General features: G+C 36.1%; 1 long non-coding RNA gene across 1 annotated transcript in view; it reads right to left on the reverse strand.

Annotated features, from left to right (window-relative positions):
* LOC105454748 overlaps window positions 1–16058 on the reverse strand; it is a 52304-nt gene extending 36246 nt beyond the window's left edge. Inside the window, exons 1-2 of the long non-coding RNA XR_975043.1 lie at window positions 15826–16058; window positions 15423–15497 (exon numbers count right to left, since the gene is read on the reverse strand). This is a non-coding gene — a long non-coding RNA (uncharacterized LOC105454748). The remainder of the gene's footprint in view (window positions 1–15422; window positions 15498–15825) is intronic.

Raw genomic sequence — 16058 nt, forward strand, 5'->3', positions numbered from 1 at the left:
GTGTGTGTGTGTGTGTGTATGTGTGGCATCTACATAAATCTAACTTCCGCCTTCGAAACAAATAATAAATTACTGAGGTACATTTATCTGATAACTTAACTTGCTATGTAATAATCTTAATTAAAGAAGATTTATCAATAACCAGCCACCAGGATAGCAATTAAGGGGTGCGTCAAGAAATACTGGATGAAATCAAAAGGCGACAAAATAAATTCACATCAAGCGACGGACGCTGGAAAATTTAATAAAAGCGAGAAAGCTAGGGAATGACTGTAGGCATTATTAAATGGCAGAAAAGACGAAGCCATCGGAGTTTTCGGGGTTTTAGTGATTAAATTGGGGGATTGAATCCTAGAGATCGAGTGAGTATGCCGCCGAATCCTACCGTGGTATTTGTGGGATAGGCGAGGGAAGGGGTTGAAACAACAGCGTTCTGTGTTTAATCATGTCTGACCGAGCAAGGGGACCGTCTGACGGGGGATGGAATTTGCATAGTTGGGGCTCACGTGTTCATAGACCTTATTGTTATACGCGAAAAGAGGACGTTTGCATTAAGATAAATTCTGCGTTAAGCTTACTTCGAACATTAATAATAGTATAGGAAACATGAAATTATTTTATTACAAGCCAATGTTTCATCGTGCTCATAAATATCAACATAGCCATACATCATATTTTCTCATAATTATTACAGAAAATGTAAACTCTATATGAGAAAAAAATTATAATGGATTTTCGTGAGCGAAATGTATAACTACAAATTAATGTTTGATTAAAGAATAAATAATACAATTAAATTATGCAACATTACATTACACAATACATTAAACAATGATATTAATATTTTGCAATATAATGTAATTGTCACATAATATCATGTATAAATATATGTAAATATATGTAAATATAAGATATGAAAAGATATAAAATAATCTGATAACTGATTATTCTAATTGCAGCAATGCTTCGAAAAAAACTGCGAAATTTTGCATTGAAAGTTATGATAATAATCAGACACAAATTTTTACGTACATTCTATATATTAAATTAGAATTAAAAGGCGCGACGTCAAAACGTAGCATAAAAGCATATGGAACATAAAGATGCAATATAAAGATGTTCCACCCGAAAAAGAAAATATGCACGATATCTCAATCGCCGATAAAACCAGCAATAACTTGCAACACCACCCAGAAGGAAGATTGCGGGTGCGGCCGCGAAAATAAGACCGATAGGAAATGCCAAAATTATGATAATGATTCGGAGCCGTTTTCAGTTAAGACATTAGGCGACGTGTATAATTTAGACGAAAGCCAGACCAGTAAGTAAAGACCGCGTAGCATCGACTCTCGTAATAATAAACTTTAATATATATCATGCAGATTGCAGTTAAACTGGTGCACACATTTTTATCTATATCTTTCTTTCCGATATAATTTTATCAATAAATGATCGCGTATGCGTGGCATAAAATTGAAGATCCCTGCTTATGTTAATCGCTCAAAGTACCGTCTGGTGTATTATTACTTTCATTATTATTATTATTACCTTCTTAAGATCTGCATACATTTTACCAACTGTATAAAATATGTAACTAAATATTCTATTGTGCAAAATATTGTCGCTAGGAAATATAAAATAGAAATATATAACTCCAAGTAGACTGTATGCTCTTAATATATTTCACATATTATGATTTATTCAATAAATTTTTTTTTGTTTCTATAAACAGCTTTGAATAAACAGCTGTGGTCGAAGTATGATGTATCGTGACGCGTTCTTGAGCAGTGCATGCGTCCCTGAAGAAAAATTAAACGCGTGCAATGTGCGGAAAGATTGGTAGGGTGCGGATGAGTATCGGGTAGAAAGGCGGAAAAAGGTAAGATGATGGTACAAGAAGGATAATAATCCGTAGTTTCGATCAAGATTATAGCCGCGGTAAATGAATAGTTTACGAGCAGCGAAAATGAGACGGGTAAAATGTTAAGCCCTTCGCCGGGATCGAGTGGTGGAGCCTCTTTTATACACCATTCACCTGTAATAAACTTCAATGTTAAATGTCTTTATTGCGTTTCTGAGGCTAGTGCTCTGCGTGTATGAGATAATTAATATGAGCAAACCGAAAGGCGTAGTGCGCTAGTGTCCCGTCTTGCGAATTACACGCAAGATATCCGTGCTAAAAGGACAGATAAGTATTTAATGACTAGTTTTGTAACGGCTTGATTCGCGGTCGAAGAATCTCATCCGTCGCTCGAATCTTGAATCTTAATCCTCCACGGAAGCAAGTGTCAGTCACATCATTATAGTGAATTCTCGATCTACTTAAAATACAAGATAATGATGACTCGACTGACAAAACGTAAAACAAAACTGACACCTTGAAGGTTAACAAATTTTGTTTTACTTATTTCTTTAACTAATCGTATTGTTTATTTTAATCAGAACTACAAGGTTTTAAAAAATTTCGTGGGTTATAAATTTAGTGATAATCAACATTGTTTTTTTTTTTTTTTAGATAAAACGTATAAGACACGAATTCATTTCTTCTTTCATATTAAATTTTCGAATTTTTCGAAATGTCCATGATCAAAAAATGTTATAAGCCTGGAGTGCCATGTATAAAAATATATACCTATAAGTATTTATTTTTATTTAATTAATAAATAAATATTTTCTTTCTATCTTTTTTTTCAGGTAGTTCGCGTAATCTAGTCGGCGCTGGTGAAACTCTAGTTTTGGGCAAAGCCACCATTCATTCTCTGACGAGACAAGTCGTCGATCAAATGCGTCTCTGCCCCTAACTAAAGTTCAGTAAAGATTTAAATCAAGAAATCAAACAAAATGAATGCTGCATACCGTCGGTAGACAGGTTAGGCGTCAACCCAGCAGGTCTATCTGGCACGTAAGTACATGCTGCGAGTATGTTCGGCGCTACAGAATGCACCAATCGATACATATCTCCAGTGTGCATATATACTATCTAAGCCCGCGCATGTGTACGCGTGTATGGACACACGCAAGCGTGTGTGTATGCATATACGCGGACGTGAACGTGTATCCGAAATGAATTGACCGGTGCGTAGTTGATGGACGTAGCGGGTGGCTCGTTATGCTTACAGCCCGCCCAGCAATCAAGAAGAATTCATACGCCTGACGTGTCGCTCATGATGGAGGTCCAAGCCACGTATCATCCATCTTTTGGGGTCTTCGCAACAGTATGCGATGCGGCACATGGCGAAAACTTTGAGTTCCGTTCTCTGAACTTTTTGCACAAAGTTAATTTACGAGATTTAATAAGAAAAAAGATATGCACACTCATCAACTTATAAAAATGATAGTAATCTAACGAATTAGAGTAGAAGAAAAACCATCGGTTTCTCTCATCTCACAGGAATGTTGACGAACATTCCCATAAGAGTTCTTTTGCAACTTTATCGACTTCTTTCTCAATTAATTTAAATCATTAATACGCATGATAGAATATATATTGCTAGCAACAGTATTTTATTCAATGTTATATAGTTTTTCTTTAGATATAAAAATGTGTATTCTTTCTCGAAAGATATACGAACAGATTAATTATAAAAGTGAAAATGCGGAAGTATTCGTGATAACATCCATACATGTGCATGCGGATAATTCTCGACCGACTAGCTGCCGCTAATTAATGACCCGCTACTATAGAGATAAGGTATAACGCAGATTCTTTCTTTTCGAAGTTTCTTTCTTCGTGCTCGGAGATGGTTCGTCGCGGAAAAGGTGGATGAAAGCATCGGCTAGGTCGGTGTTGGCTATAGCGTGAGTTGAAAGGAGAGAAAGAAGGACGATGGAAAAGCGAGGAGGAGAAGGAGGAGGAGGATAAGGCAGGAGGGGGTGGTCGACGTGGCTTGGGGGAGTTTTTCTCGTTCCCGGCTTCCGTCTCCTGGGACGCGAAGCGCGAGGATCTTTTTGCTCGCCTCGGCGGAGGATCAGACGTCCCACTTTATCTCCGACGACCCGTTCAACCCCTATCCCTCCCCCCGTCACCCTCGTTCTACCTCTCTTCGACCCGCGTTCTATCCTACTGCAGCCCCCGTTGCGCCCCGGTTTCTACCCCAACGTCATCCCCCTGCCCTTCTCACGTCACCCAGAGCTATGGTTGATCACGTATAGGAGGAGCCTCTAGCAGCGTCTAGAGTGACGCGCCGTGGAGGAGCCATTTGTCATCCATCAGCACACGGTCCTATCTACGCAAGATTGCACAAGAGAGAGTCTGATCCAACTTGGCCTTATTGCGTTGCTTATCATTCTTCTACCGCTACATTATGCGATAGAACACTCTTGAAAACAATAAATATTTTCTGGTATTCGTAATAAATTACACATATATTATAAATTGCATATTATAAATTGCGCCAAGAAAAGTTACATTGCAAGTTTTTTTATTTATTGTATATTAATATACAGTAAATAAATTTTGAAACGCGTCTCTAGAAAAATTAATATGTTTAATGTTTAAAGAATGTCAACTGTCGAAGATGTTTATATATCGGGGCGATTAACAGCAAATGGGAAAAAAGAGAACGACTTCAAGTCCCAAGAAATAAATCTTATAAGTAGGCAGTTCACGATACAAGCGGCGGTCACAAATCCGCGGATAAGCCATTGGAAACGAAAGTCCTGTTGTCGAGGTTGGTGTTGACCAGAATGCAGTATACATTGGGGATAAACTGAAGGGTAGAAAGCTGCAAGGAGAACGAACGGTCTGATCGAATCATCATTACAAACGACCCGACAATTTGAGGCATGCGCCGTTGTATATATATTGCTTGTTATATATCGATTGCCGTACTTGTTCGTGGTACCATCCCCAGCCTGCTGATAACTCAGATATTTTCCACGTCCGCGCGCGTCAGAAATTACACCAATCACGTAGCCGCTTAAAGTTAGTATTACCGGCAACAAACTTCTAATTTATTTCACGAGAGTCATGTTAGATACCGACAAACATAAATTCATATAACATTAATTAACATATTTCCTATAACCTTTAGATGAGCAGATATTACTTTCTTGATCGCAGTATTTAGATCGCCATTTTGGTGCTGCTTTATCAATAATAAAATAATAGCTTAATTAAGAATAAATAATTCATTTGTCGTAAAAATACTATAAGAAAAAACTTGCCGATACGAGCGCGAGCAATTAGTTAAAATACATAGGTTCTTCTGCGCGATACGCTTCGCTGTGGTAGAAAGGAGGGAGAGAGAAACACAATGGATGATATAGGTATAGCCAATTTTTCTCCCGTCCGCTAGATTTTTCAATGTAACTTGAGAGCCGCTCCCTCGCGAGGTCCCAGGGCACAGGAATGGATGAACAGGCAAGGAGAGAGGGTAGTACGGGGGTCGCGGCGACAAGAACACAGCGGAGGATAAGAGAAAAGAAGGACAATTGTGAGGGGTGCGGGAGATGAGATAGACACGGAAAGAGAAAAGGCCAGGCCCTATTTCTCCTGCGGGGGAATACAATAATGCTCAAAAAAAGGAAAAAGAAAAGGAAAAAAAAGGAATGCGAGAGATGGGAGGAAACGAACGAATCTCGGCGCTATCGTGACTGCATCCAGGACTGCGGCGGAAAACCTCGTGGCGAACAAGGGGTCGTGGAGGGTGTCGGCGGAGGGAAATGCCTCGGGCAACGGTGTCATTAATAAAAGTGTCAATGATGTCAGTGGACTAATGTTGGTAGTCACTCGCTCGCCGGGTGGATTGGGGCGGTGGCATCACTCGGTGTCCTATCGAAGAATTTCACCCTCTCCTCGAAGGTTGAATCGTTTTCGACCGGGTCGCTCGTTTGATTCGCTCCTTTCCGATACTAATAAGAGAATCACGTCCTGCCACGTTCGCCGTATGCTCTTATTTTTTACTACATGCGTGAGATGAAGTTCTATTCTTCTATTTTCCGCTCACCGAAAGCTATCACTTACAGAAGGAATATTACTTTCTTATGTATCATATTTAAATTCTGTTATGTTAGAGATATTTTATTTTACATAACTATAGTATATATAGAGATAAAATAAAGCGACCTTCCGTAAAGAACACGAAGAATTTCCACGCGAAGTGAATATTCTTATTGGAGCGCACATTAAAAGTGCATTAATGTGTTCTAAGTATAGCTCACTACACAATCCCTGAGCCTCATCCTCTCCGCCTCATTTCTACTCTCACGAAAGCTTTACATTAATTTTGCCGAAATTGCGTGTCTTGGCCTCTTCGTTTCAACCTGCACTCACAGCAACTGAAGAAAATCATTGAGGTTTGGTTTCCGCGCATTTAGAAAATTTTACTTTATTCTTCTACAGTTAACTAACGCTCCATAAATATATTTAATAAAAATAGCAGTCCTGCGCATAGTATCCTGCGTATAGTAAAGAATACATTTTTGTCAAATAATACACATATGTATATTAAGATGCAAGATACAGATAAATTAATATTCTCCAACGTAATGGCGCAAAAGCGGTATCTACGATAATACCATCGCCACCATCGCTCGAAACAAAATGCAATTTTGCAATCAATTACATATCGCCTATAGTGAAAAGAAGCGTCTCTTCTCGGTAAGGGTGTAACATGTATCGATACGTGTAGAACGATAGAACAGGTTTGCAGATCGGAGATTGGTGCGCGGGAATATCTAATAAGAACCTAGAGCTCATCGATCCTACCATGGGGCACTCCAGGGGCTGTCACCGTAAGCGTCAGCATACCACAGAGAAGAGATTTACATAGTAATAATGTCGAGATTCTGGACTTACGTTACGGTATGAAAGTTTTTTATTGTGTACGAAAACTAATAGTAACTCAAGAAGCAATGGCTGCAGAATTACTTCTAAATAATTCAATCTTTCATTTACGATAATATTTTGCAAAGTTAATATATAGATATCTGAATAATATTACTTGGCAATTTGAACAGTCGCGTAAATAATCTTTTTAAATCTGTTTTCCGCTAATTTTTCGTCAAAACACATTCTGTCTGATATTTTAATAACCATTCAAAGTACATAATAGGAGCCATCAGCAAAAGTAACATTATCGATTTCTTGTCTCCATTTTATCTTCGCGATTGTTGAGAGAAGGAATTTCTTTCGTCCCTACATGAAAGAATCGGCCCTCCAACAGCAGAACAGTATTTCTTCCGGACGTTCTGCCGACGGCGTTGCGCTTCTTTCATCTTGCAGGAATTTAAGAGTTATCGCCGATGTCAGGAATTCCGGGAATCTCCGGCTAGACGCCGGGTAAACGACAAGGGGGGAGGGGAAGTGACGAGAGACGTAGATGAGAATTGGCCGATTAGAATATCAAGAAGTTAGTACAGCCTCGTGGTATGATGCTGACATAATAAGTAGGCGGGATAAACAATAAAAGGGGTAAAAGACTACGAGGGTTGTTCAGTGTCTCCCTACGGACAAAGGGGGTTTAGAGTCTGGATCTATCAGGGGCTTTTGACGTCTCCTTTCGCGCGAGAGGAGCACAATGTTAATTAACGAGAGAAGAATGGCTCGGCTACATTCGCGATTCTCAATCAACGGATGGCATTCATGAATCTGTTCAAGTCTCGCAACACACAAAAGGAACGTATTAATGCTTTGATTGCAGACTGTTTATGCATTCTGAGCTCCTGGCCCCCCTAGTTAAAATTCCCAAAAATTAAATTTAAATTTCTTCTGGAAACAAAGTTAGATAATAATCAACTCGATACGTGCTGTACGAACAAGTGGAATAAATCATCGACTGGCATCGACCGGCGACAGAGAGAACTGAATCCTAATACACTAATATCCCGTATCTTCTTTATCCAATCTTTTTGCGGGCAGATATTTTTTGCATAACTCTACCATACGACTATTCCCCTCTCGTTGCCGCCATCAGCACCTCCCTCTCCGCGAGCTTTCTCTCCCTTGCTTCCCCCGCCGTTGAGCGAGCCAGCCTAGATCCCCACTCATCCCGACCACACGTCCCTTTTCCCTCCACTCTGACCAACTTCCACGACCTCTCCTACCGACACCTCATCTCTCGGTTCTCTCCCTTCTCTGCCCCTACCTCACCGCCGCGGTTCCAAACGTTGTACACGAGGCTGCGGCTAAGAGCAGAGCGACGTCGGCGACGCCACGCACCCCGACGTCGCCCTGACGCGCTCTACTGACGCTGCGGAGCGGAGATTAATGGCTTCGGACTCTGAAATCCTGGAAAATAAATAGCGAGACCCCGGTGGCGAGAGAGGGAGTCCTGCGGAGCAAGATGCGGTCCCTCCTTCTCCGTGGCTCCGTGGCTCGCCTTCCCGTTTGTTGCACGAGGGAGCGAGAAAGGATCGCAGCTTCCCGAGGGACCTACCTACCACTACCACTGCTATTGCTGCCCATTTCTTTGTAAGACAGTGCCGGGTTGTCGATGAGATGAAAGGAACAATGTGCGTGGTCTTATTAGAAATCCTATCATAGCAAATTATTTAACGCGTGTAAAAAAATATAAAAAAAAAAAATTAATCCGAACAATTATCTTGTAATGCTCATCATTTAATTATTACAAATATTCAAAAAAAATATATATATATACATTTCTGTCAAAATATATATCTATTATATGTTACGAACAAAAGTTAAATTGTGTTGGGCACTAGATAACCAGCAGAAAATCACGATCTAATTGTAGCGTCGTTTGCATAATATGTGGTCTATAAGTCTCTCTCCCCTATGCTCTTGTTTGTCTGCTTCTTTCGTTCCTCTCTTTATTACGTTCTTTTCGCGTTCCACCTTTGCGTCCAGATCGTTCTCCATCCCCATTCGTAACACCAACCAAAAGATTAATTGCTAATTCTTGCTACTGCAACCAGTTGCTACTAAACACGTACGGAGGCTTCGTAAAGGTCAAGGGACCGCCTTACGTATACGCGTTGAGTAAGAAATATACATGCGTTAATGAGATTCCTCTCGCGAACTGGCTTGATGATTAAAAGCATAATAGGGACAGACTATAAGGAATCATCTCGTTCATGCTATACAATCTGCTTGAAGAGTATACACTTAAAGAATAAACTATAATAAACTCCGTCTCCCTGTATTATAAGCGACGGAATCAAAACGTATATTTCTATACCTTTTTAAATCATTCCGATATGAGCACAAAATTACAGGAAGTTATTAAAAAAATACAGATGTTTTTGTTGTGTAGGTATAATTATTGTCTGCACAGCAAGTTAGAATTACAAATCAATAAAGTACAATAAAAAGTAGGTACAATATGGCTACTAATAGTATATAAAAACCGTCATTTTTTTCTAAGTATGTATAATATTATATAAATGTGGAAAACATAAACTGCAAGATTTTATTTAAAAAATACGCGTAATGACTACAAATTATAATATTACACAAGAGTACACTTCTCAAGTCATTAATACTTGCGTCTTTAAGCCTAATTAAATGATTTAATATCTAGTTACTTTTCAGTAGAATCTTTATATTCAAGATCATTTTACTTCGTAATCACGTCATTGTTTTTTGTAGTCGCCAATCGATTTGTTTTGCCATTTAATAGTCTATAATAAAATCTTAATTAGAGTGACTGTACCATTCATTAACTCTGCAAAAACTAGTTTAACGCAAGATACGATGCGCATCAACTATATAATTCCCCAGTCTAATAAAGTCTAACAAACGATTAAACGCTCCCTGACACAATCATCACGAGCACTGTAACGCGATATACATGTCCTCAAATTTGTAACTTTTATAAGTGGGTTATTAATCTTAATGCATAGTTATTCCCAGTATTTTATGCAATTATTGTGTGCTATGTCTTGAAAGTAACATATTCTTGTTTTTTATATAAGACTTAAATTATATATACTCTCTTTAACATCGCACGAATAAAAATATTTCTCAAGGTGTATGCGTTATCCTATACCCTTTCATTTGTGATTAACATAGAAAACCATAGCTAGCAATTTTGTTCCGTCACATTCTTCGAAGATGATTTTCATTTTTAGCATAACGAAGGGAGGAGAGTGGAGGTAAAGTGATTTGATTCATGGGGGGATAGAATAGATCGGTATGGTGTCTCTATATAGACACGAAGGTGGGAGGCAGAGGGAATCGTAGCGTGCAGGGCCGTGCTAAGGTAATATCCATAGGAACACCCCGTCAGAGGGAGAGACGTAGAGACGTGTAATCAATCACAAGGGACCCTGCTGCCATGCTCGTGGCCCTCATATCAGGCCGTAATACACAGTAAACATTTTTAACTTTGCCACGTTATTAATATTAGTTGCACGTCCCGTACGTCTTATAGCTTTTTTCTCGTATTATATACATATGTATATAATATTTTTTGTCACATATACGTTACGAGAAATTAACATAATATCGAGCATGATGTTAAAGTCTTGCTGAGTGTCGAGTTTAGCAAGAATTGTTTAAGTTCTCTCTCATGTATGGGCAAAATGCGATTGTAACATTAAAATGTCAGATGCAGTGTTAAGTACGAAGCAGTGTTCAAAATTATACCGTCGTTACGACCGCGAGTTTCATATGAATTGCAACCCGCAGTAAACATTTTTAACTATGCTAGGTTATTAATAGTGGCCGCCCTTCTCGCAGCTTGTTCTCTTTTTCGTATAAACATACAAAAAAGTGTATAAATTGTGAAATATCAACTAATACAGTTAACGAGCCTTCGGAGAAAATAGAATGTATGTCGCGCGGCATTATTTTATGATGGTATTACTAAATATTTAAAATTGCATCGTTATTGCGCTACTCACATTTACGGTAGAAGTCTGTAAATATTTTAATGTTTATGGTATTACGGATATCAGTTGCCATCTCTACATTGCGTTACATTTCGCAATTTTACTATGTCAGCGCAAACATTATAAAAATAAATATCGTATAGGATATTAGAATTGTTCATTTTCTTGATGATCCTCTACCAAAAACGTTAATTTAATATAACACTTTGTCATTTCACATTGATGCGAATATCATGGCGTCCCATTCTGTTCCCTATACGAACCAAATCTCGTTCCCTTCTGTGCGTAGCACGAATGAAATTCATCGTCAAGGAATGCGACTGGATTTATTTGTCTGCAGTAGCTTTGATATCCCCAGCAGGCAAAAGAGTATCGTGCATAAATTTTGTCTTGAACTGATCTTCCATTAATCATATCACATTTGCCACTATATATTTTGCCAGCACAACTCAATCATTCACTATTTTGGCTAATGTGCTTTAGTTAAACAAATATAAAAAGGATCATCAACATGTTAAAATAAATGAATCGTTTCATTTTCAATCAGAAAAGATGTTGTAAACGGTACAGTCCATAAGACAGTGTGTACAGTTATAGTATAAGAATATATGTAGATAATATATTAATGGTTAAAGTATAAAATATTTTTGTAAGAATGTTAACAATTAATAAAATTAAATTTTAATATTTATAGTAATACGACAAAAGAATGTTATATAAAATGTTTCCTTTTCTTAGATTATTTTTTGAAGAAAGCATACAGAATTTCATCATCTATCATTACATATACAGTAGAATATCATCTGATATTTCCCAAAAAAGTTTATAAAATAAATTGACGAATTTCTTTGTCCAAACAGTAAATTACAAACAGCAATTCTTCAATTTAAAAATATTCAAGATTATGGTATTAAAATTACATTTTAAATAGTTATCTATGTGTTATTCTTACACAATATAACATTTAATTTATTTGCATAACATGCCTTGGCAGATCGATGTATCATATAAAAATATAAATATTTCATTATTTAAATGTCATTAAAATATTATAGCAAAATATATGTTAAATGTACAATCGGATAGCAGTACAAATTTTCCACCGAGTAGAGCAGAAATAATTTCTAATTAACGGTTAAACTTTTATCTTTCAATAATACAAACCAAATAGAAAAAGAAAGTTAACGACATGATTTGAGTTACACAATATTCCAGTACTTTCGCTAAACGTTGATTAATGGATACGGAAGAAATGTAAGAAGATCGAGACACGAATATAAACGGATCAATCATGCGAGACCGATCCATTTAAACATCGCAGAAGAAGAGATTGTTCTTAACAAGAGGCAATAATGATCGTAGTATAAACAAGATTATTTCATGGAATTTTTACATCGTCAAAATATTTTTCGATATACTCGTTTCAATTGCTCATTAATACTTCAAAATTGCATAATTAATTATGACTATATATCTTGTAATTCAAATTAATTTTAATATTAGATATTCTAATTACGTTCATATTTTTGAAATCTTATTACTGTTTTAATTATAGATTAGATTTCATAAATGCAAAATATAATTTGCTGTAATTAATGTCAAGTGTTTTTTTAAATTTAATCATGTTTTAATTGCCTTTCTTTTAGAAAACTTATAATTTAATTATTTGAGATGCAGGGATTTTTAGCAAGAAATATGTGTGTGAGCAATGAAAATTTTCTTCGTGATGTTATGAGTATAATGTATATTTAAATCGCATATTTAAATTAATATCTATAGTAATTGAACCGGTCGCTTTCTAGAGAAATCGTTCTCCAAATGCTGTTGTGTCCCAGAGCTTGATACTTTTATAATTAGAAACACACGCAAATTGCAATTTAATTATATGCTATGTTTTCAGGTATTTCGTTAATTGCGGATGAGAACTACATCGTTTCCCTTTTACAGTTTACCCTACGACGGCTTCAATGGATTCAGATGCAAGATAATTCGATTCAGAAACTTTCAAAGTTTCTATCTCGATTTCACACTCGATCAAACCAGTTACCATTCTATGGTGCTTTTAGGGTTTCCGTGAGTCCAAAATTATTCCGTATAGCAAACATAAAGAGAGCAAAATTTTGAACGAATTTTATTTACGGATTTGAAATCTTTATTGTAACAATATTTCCACAGCGAGATTTTATTATTTAACAAAAATTGCAATAAAATGTGAACTTAAAATTATATTACCGAAAAAGATATTTATGGCTGTTTCTTATCGTGATATGATATAATACGCATGTAATATTTCCGTGCGACGGGAAACGTATTAGATATAAGAACATAAAAGAACTCGATCAATTTTCTTTTTGTTTTTTTCTAATCCGTTATAAAATTAGCATGATATCTCGATACACTACTATTTTTAAAAATCAAAATCTTCAAGGGAACGTAATGACAAGAATATATGCACAAAAATTTAAACATCAAACGAAGAGGGAGAAAGATATAAGATTGCCCATAAACCATGTTATCTGATCACATATCTGCGCACGTATGTATTTAGACACGCAACATTCCGCAAAATCGTAAAGCAGATTTCTGAAATATTCATTAGAGGTTCGTATAAAGCGAGAGTTACAATTGCTGAGATGCAATGCGTTTCTCACCTATAATACATCTATGAATAATAACTAATTCTACATTTTTTAACATTAATTTAGCGTTAGTAAAATATCGCGGATATAATGAAATTTATAAGATAAAATCGAAACTATTTATTTTTACATTTTAACGCAGCAAAATCTACCCAGGCGAAATCTGTTTCAATTTCATTTTAATATTAAACGTTATCGTTAATATTCTAATTTTTTTACATTATGCAACAATACATATATAATTTTTTTCAAACATGAACATTATTTATTTTCCAATTTCGCGCTTTGGCTATGAAATAACTTCATTACGCAAATATATATGAGATTTATTCAGTCAATATGGAGAACAATCTATCAACATTTATGAAAATAGGTTTTCGAATCTATATTGTAAAGTTCTATGAGATGTTAAAGGGTACTAATATCCATCATGTGGAATTGAGTTATATTTTAGCAGACAGTCATGCTTCAAAATGGTTCGTATAGTCATTAAGGTATCATCAATCTTGTGCTTTTCTTATGCGTACGACAATAAAGTCACTGTTAGAACAGGTGCTACATTTAGATATGCCAACATTATTAACTCAATTATAGAACAATAAAGTCCGATAATGCATATAAGAATTCATCCAGCATATCCAAAACAAAAATGAAATTATGCAGAATTGTGTCAAAGTGATATTACCAATTATTACGGCGAACAAAATAGTTTATTAAATTAATAATGAAAGATCTTTGATGTTTCTCAATCTTAACTAAATAATATTTTAAGAGATACCTTCTCGCTTATATAACCGCAAATAACGTAACCGTTCTTTCAGTTTGGAACTCGAAATCGCTTGAGCGTAAAAGAAACTTGCGTGTATCAGCACGACAACTATTTCACATCATTTTTATCGAGTATTTCGCGAAACACATCAGAATTGTGTGGTAAAAAAGCATTGAAAATTTACAAGAAATATTGCTTTCAGTAGCAGCAAAGTGACGCACACAATTTAAACATCGTTTGAAACAAAAGAAAAATATTCACGCCTAAAAATATTTGAAATACACGTACAAAATTTGTTTGAAAAGCTATTTCAATATCCCCCAAGTATTTTCCACATAGTTTACAGCGTAGCGCGATAGACAAATAAAAATTTATAATAGATATTTCTGAAATTCAATATATAAACTTGGTATCGTTTTGTTGAACATTCGAAATCGATCGACATAACTCGTAAGATTTTGGTAGCCTTGGCCTGTAAAAACTACCTGCGCATTTCGCAAGGTCAGTTTCGAGTCTTTTCAGCCTCGAACAACACTACCATATTTCGCGAAAGCATTTCTTCGCAATAAAGAAAATTTCCAATGTGCCTTCCACATGTGTAGGCACACGTGTTGCGGTTTTTCTTTCCAGAAACTAGAGCAATTTACGGCCTTTAAAATTCAACGCAATATTTGACCTAGTCGCATACGTCACTAACATTTCTTCGCAATGTAGCCCACGTCCGCTTGCACCAGATATTGTGTTACGTATTTTTAAGCAAAATTTATTGCTTTGCAAAAGATCCGTACAAAAGATAGCATATGGTGGTACCATGAAAAGAAGACTACAGCATGTACAAATCTTTACCATAAAATAACTTTACCATTTGGTAAAATCCGGCAATTGTATGTGTGACGAATCGTAAAATAATAGTGGAAGTATAACAGAATCTCCTGTAAATGAGGCTTTTCTAAGCCTCAACATTTCATAGATTTGCGGGTTGCATTTATTCATACAACATGTTTTGCTAATATATTGTTCTGTTAATATTACTTCCTTAAAAGCAATGTTCAATCGAATATAAAGCGGAAAGTTTCAAAGGAATAAATTCCGTTGAATTTTACAGGAAACACAACTAATATATTGTTCTACTTCGTACTTCAAAAAAAGTTCGTACTACGAAATCTATATTTTTGTCAATTTATTACAGTTATTTTATCATCATGCATTAGATTACTTACCGATTCCATAGCTCTTCTACATTTGCAACGTTACTAGCAACCTCACGATGGCGAACTGCATCCGATGGAAACAAACTGCAACAGCATACTCTAATTAAATAATAAAACCGACTTTGGCATCGTCAACCTTTTTGACAAATTTATAAGTAATTTTCAATTCCAATTCTTTCAAAATCATTGTATCATCCCAATATTTATTTCAGAAACAATCTACTCGTGACAATTCGAGGAATTTGTGTAATATTATATACTTTTATACTTATATATTTGTGCAATATTATACTTTTGTGAAACACAAGTTCTCACACAAGATCCAAGGTTTTAAAATCAAGTTTATGGCAGAGTTTTATATTTCAAATTTAGTTAATAGTTTCTAAAAGTCATTAATATAATTTCTCCTTACCCACTATTTATATCGTCTTCATGGTGAACTAGGCAATCAAATAGACGAAATTTTCGTTTCTGGCCGACGCGAACAGGTATGACCGCGAATTATAAAACTGTTGTGTAGAAGATATTAACCCTAGCAATACACCAACCATGAAATCGGACTACTAGTCAAAATGAGAGCGTGACAACGTTGCTTGCGAAGAAAAAAATCAATTTGACAACCGGTCAACTTCTCGATCGTACCAG

This window comes from Wasmannia auropunctata, unplaced genomic scaffold, assembly GCF_000956235.1.
Source record: "Wasmannia auropunctata unplaced genomic scaffold, wasmannia.A_1.0 LD335976.1, whole genome shotgun sequence".
NCBI classification, from domain to species: Eukaryota; Metazoa; Arthropoda; class Insecta; order Hymenoptera; family Formicidae; genus Wasmannia; species Wasmannia auropunctata.